Source organism: Labeo rohita, unplaced genomic scaffold, assembly GCF_022985175.1.
Source record: "Labeo rohita strain BAU-BD-2019 unplaced genomic scaffold, IGBB_LRoh.1.0 scaffold_173, whole genome shotgun sequence".
Taxonomy (NCBI): Eukaryota; Metazoa; Chordata; class Actinopteri; order Cypriniformes; family Cyprinidae; genus Labeo; species Labeo rohita.
In genome coordinates, this window is record NW_026127923.1 from 40,127 (window position 1) to 45,431 (window position 5,305).

Sequence of the window (5,305 nt, forward strand, 5' to 3'; positions counted from 1 at the left end):
ACAAACGTAGAAGTATACAAAATCACAAAAGCAGGCAGATTTGACAGTGCAAAATACCTCATCAGTGTAACGAGGACGCTGAAGCAGAGTTTGAATCCATGTGCAATTCACAAACGTAGAAGTATACAAAATCACAAAAGCAGGCAGAGGGTCAAAACTGAAAAGGCAGTCCAGCACAAACAACAGAGCAAAAGGGAGATCCAGTAAATAGCAACGTGAGACGGGCTAGGGTCAGAGCAATAATAACAGTCCAGAGAGGCAACCGAAACAATAGGGCAAACCAAGAGAGGAGAGTGATAAGACAGGCGAGGGTTGAATACAAGAAAACAGTCCAATCAGGCAAACAATCCAAAGGGTAATCCGAGAACTCGTAAATCCAAAATCAAGGCAGATCAGCAACAGGTAGTCAAACAGAATAATATAGAACGTTCGGTAAGGCAGGTGAAACTGGCAATACTTTGCAGGGAGCTAACACATGGCTTGAGCTTAAGTAGGGACAAACAGGAAGTGACAGTAGAAGCAGCAGAGCGGTGGCGGTCAGTACTCGGGTGAGGGCTCCCTCTGCTGGCTTGGCGTTACAGAATCCCCCCCCAGGAGCGACTCCTGGAGCTCGACCTGGATGTCCCCGTGGTCTGGGTGCGGGTCGGTCGGGTCTGGCTCGATGAAATTCCTCAATGAGGGACGGGTCCAGGATGTCTCAGGCGTCCACCCAAGATCTCTCCTCAGGTCTATACCCCTCCCAGTCCACCAGATACTGGAGCTGATCCCCTCGACGTCGCGAGTCCAGCAACTCTTTCACCTGATAAGCGGGAGTCCCGTCAATATCCAGTGGTGGCGGTGGTTCTGGGGCCTCCTGGCCGGGGTCAACCTCTGGGTGGACCGGTTTGAGGAGGGACACATGGAAAGAGGGAGAGATACGATAATCAGCAGGAAGCTCTAGCTGGTACATCACTTCATTAATTCTTCTGAGAATTTTAAAAGGACCTACGTACCTTGGTGCGAGCTTCCTGCTGGGCAGCCGCAGTTTGATGTCCCTTGTCGAGAGCCAGACCCGTTGTCCCGGCTGGTAGGGAGGGTGTGGGCAGCGCTGTTTATTGGCTTGGAATTCCTGGGTCCGTATCGCCCGTTAGAGACAAACATGAGCACTATCCCACATCCTCTCACTATGCCGTATCCAGTCGTCTACTGCTGGGACTGACAAAGGTTCACCCGACCACGGGAACAAGGGAGGTTGAAACCCCAGGACACACTGAAAGGGGGTGAGACCTGTAGAAGAGTGGGTTAATGAGTTTTGGGCATATTCGGCCCAGGGCAGGAATTCGGACCACCTGTGCTGCTCCCGGCTGCAGTAGGTACGCAGGTAACAGCCAATTTCTTGGTTTAGGCATTCCACCTGGCCACTGGCTTGAGGGTGGTATCCTGAGGTGAGACTCACGTTAATGTCAAGGTGTTTGCAGAAAGCCTTCCATACCTGGGCGGTGAACTGGGTGTCCCGGTCACTTACGATATTTTCTGGGAGACCGTAAACCTGAAGACGTGGTTATACAAGGCGAGGGCTTTTTCCATGGCTGTTGGTAGTCCTTTTAACAGAATTAGGCAGCAGGATTTTGAGAAGCGGTCGATAATCGTGAGGATTGTGGTAAAGTTGTTGGAGGGAGGTAGATCGGTGATGAAGTCAATTGATAGGTGTGACCAGGGGCGTTGTGGGATGGCCAATGGTTGAAGCAAAACAGAAAGTAATTCCTTGGGGGTCTTGGATTGTGCACAAGTGGGACATGACTTGACATACCTGGTTACTTCTTGGGCCATAGACGGCCACCAGAACAAATTTTGTAAGAGCTGGTGAGTACGAGAGATACCTGGGTGCCCGGAGCTTAGGGAAGTGTGAACCCATTGTAGAACACGTTGATGGAGTGATTGTGGTACGTAATGTTTGCCCGGGTGACAGTTGGGAGGTGGTGGTTCGTGCTGTTGTTCTTGTTGGATCTCTTCCATGAGGTCCCAAGAGATAGGTTCCAGAATAGCTGTGGGTAGAAGTATGGGTTCGGTGGTTAGGGTACTCATGGGAGGGTCATGACGCCTGGAGAGGGCATCGGCCTTGCTGTTCTTGCTGCCAGGTCTGTAGGTCACAGTAAATTGGAAGCATGTGAAGAATAAGGCCCAGCGAGCTTGGCGTAGATTCAACCGTTTAGCACTCTTGATGTACTCGAGGTTCTTGTGATATGTGATGACTTGGAATGGGTGGAGAGTGCCCTCTAGCCAGTGTCACCACTCCTCTATGGCAGCCTTCATGGACAACAGTTCCTTGTTGCCAACGTCATAGTTACGTTCAGCACTGGTGAGTTTGTGAGAGAAAAAGGCACAAGGGTATAACTTGCCTGGCTGACCATGTCTCTGCGAAAGCACTGCACCGATACCACAATCTGAAGCATCTACTTCAACGACAAATGGGAGGTTGGGATCGGGGGTAAATCTCTCTTTTAAGGAGGTGAAGGCCTGGCTGGCTTCTTCGGTCCACTATAATTTCTTTGGTTTACCTTTCAAGAGAGCGGTCAATGGAGATGCTACTGTACTGTAATTACAAACGAATCATGTAGAAATTTAGCAAAGCCCAGAAATCGTTGAAGTTCTTTAATGGTGGTAGGTTGTGGCCATTCAGTGACTGCTTGCACTTTGGTAGTGTCCATCTTGACTCCATGGGGACTCACTTGGTAACCTAAGAAGGTCATTTGTGGTACATAAAATTCACACTTCTCTGCCTTTACATAGAGCTGGTTCTCTAATAATCGCGACAGGACAGTTCTCACATGCTGGACGTGCTCTGCTTCAGTCTTGGAATATATGAGAATGTCGTCAATGTAGGCTATGACGTACTGGTTCAGGATATCTTTGAAGATTTCATTAATGAATGATTGGAAGACAGCAGAGAGTTTGCTAACCCATAGGGCATCACCTGATATTCGTAGTGTCCCCTAGTGGTGAGGAAGGCCGTCTTCCATTCATCTCCTTCCATGATCCTGATGAGATTGTAAGCACTCATCAAGTCCAGTTCTGTGTAAATGGTTGCCTCTCAAGAGTCACGTTATTGAGTCCTCGGTAATCCATGCAGCGCCGTAATCCACCATCCTTCTTCTCCACAAAGAAAAACCCTGCTGCGGCTGGGGAAGTGGAAAGGCAGATGAACCCTGAATCAAGGGCCTCAGTAATATAATCTTCCATAGCTTGACTCTCGTTCTTGGAGAAGGAGTATACTTTAATCTTGGGTGGCATTGTGTTAGGGAGAAGATCAATGGCGCAGTCCCAGGAGCGGTGAGGGGGTAATTGGGTTGCTTTAGTCTTGCTAAACACTTCGGAGAGGTCTTGGTAGCATAGAGGGAGATTTATTGGCTTGGGGTTGTCTGGACTCTCAATACTGGTAGTAAAGCATGGTTGTGGTTTAAGGGTTAGACAGTTGTGAAGGCAGAATTTTGACCAGCGGGTTAGCTCACCAGATTTCCAGGAGAAGTCGGGATCATGTGTAGAGAGCCAGGGGAATCCCAGGATGACTTCATATTTCGGGGAGTTGACAACATATAGGGTGATAGACTCTTGATGCATTAGGCCTACTTGGAGAGTGAGAGTTTTTGTACTGTGGGATATCCCTTCTCCGATGAGGGCATTATCGATGGCCTTGATTCTTCATGAGGTTATCGATCTTAATGGCGACTGATACAAACTCGGAGAATGATGAATCATCTCTTCCGCACGCTAGTTCGGTCTGAAGGTCAGGATGCAAACTGTTGTAAAACATAGCTTTCAATGAAACATCATTCCACCCGCTTTGAGCGGCGAGCGTTCGGAACTTGATGGCGAATTCAGCTGCGGTGCGGTGGCCCTGTTTGATGTTAATAATCTGGGTCGAGATATTCCTGCCCCCTGCGGGATATTCGAACACCTCCCGGAGCAATTCAATGAAATAATCAAGAGAATGTTTAATTCGTAAATCAGAGTCCCACACCGCTGAAGCCCAATCGAGAGCTCTGCCAGTTAACAGCGTCATCAAAAAAGCACATTTCTTCTCCTCCAACGTGAATTTATCTTTTTGGTGATCGAAATATAACTTAACTTGATGAATGAACCCCTTGCAAGCTTCAGCTGTGCGTCAAACTTTTCTGGTAGTGCAAAGCTTACCGTGAGCGGCGTGGGAGGAGGAAGAGATCGAATGTATGGGGTTAGATGCTCGTTGACAGACTGGAGTTTCGTGAGCTGCTCCTGGTAATTTTTTAACATTTCACTCTGGTAAGCAAACGCCGCTTGGAGGCTGGTAACGTCCGCTCGATTCATGTTTGGCAAAGTATTCTGTAAGAGGACGCTGAAGCAGAGTTTGAATCCATGTCCGGTCATTTATTCACAAACGTAGAAGTATACAAAATCACAAAGGCAGGCAGAGGGTCAAAACTGAAAAGGCAGTCCAGCACAAACAACAGAGCAAAAGGGAGATCCAGTAAACAGCAACGTGAGACAGGCCAGGGTCAGAGCAATAATAACAGTCCAGAGAGGCAACCGAAACAATAGGGCAAACCAAGAGACGAGAGTGATGAGGCAGACGAGGGTTGTATCCGAGAAAACAGTCCAACCAGGCAAACAATCCAATGGGTAATCCGAGAACTCGTAAATCCAAAATCAAGGCAGATCAGCAACAGGTAGTCAAACAGAATAATATAGAATGCTCGGTAAGGCAGGTGAAACTGGCAATACTTCGCAGGGAGCGAACACATGGCTTGAGCTTAAGTATGGACAAACAGGAAGTGACAGTAGAAGCAGCAGAGGGAGCGGTGGCAGTCAGTACTCGGGTGAGGGCTCCCTCTGCTGGCTTGACGTTACAATCAGATTGTGCTACCATTGCAAAATAAACAGGTAGGATGATTTGACAGTGCAAAATACCTCATTAGATTGTCCCACCAGTGTAAATTAAACAGGTAGGATGATTTGACAGTGTAAAATACCTCATCAGATAGTCCCACCAGTGTAAATTAAACAGGTAGGATGATTTTACAGTGCACAATACCTCATCAGACTGTGCTTCTAGTCCAAAATAAACAGGTAGGATGATTTGACAGTGCAAAATAAACAGGTAGGATGATTTGACAGTGCAAAATACCTCATCAGATTGTGCTACCATTGCAAAATAAACAGGTAGGATGATTTTACAGTGCAAAATACCTCATCAGATTGTCCCACCAGTGTAAATTAAACAGGTAGGATGATTTGACAGTGCAAAATACCTTATCAGACTGTGCTTCCAGTCCAAAATAAACAGGTAGGA

The 5,305-nt window shown here is 47.6% G+C and overlaps 1 long non-coding RNA gene across 1 annotated transcript in view; it reads left to right on the forward strand.

Moving 5' to 3' along the window:
• Positions 1–5,202: 5,202 nt before the first annotated feature.
• Positions 5,203–5,305, forward strand: part of LOC127158836 (uncharacterized) — a 10,748-nt gene continuing 10,645 nt past the window's right edge. The window contains exon 1 of the long non-coding RNA XR_007826287.1: positions 5,203–5,237. This is a non-coding gene — a long non-coding RNA (uncharacterized LOC127158836). The remainder of the gene's footprint in view (positions 5,238–5,305) is intronic.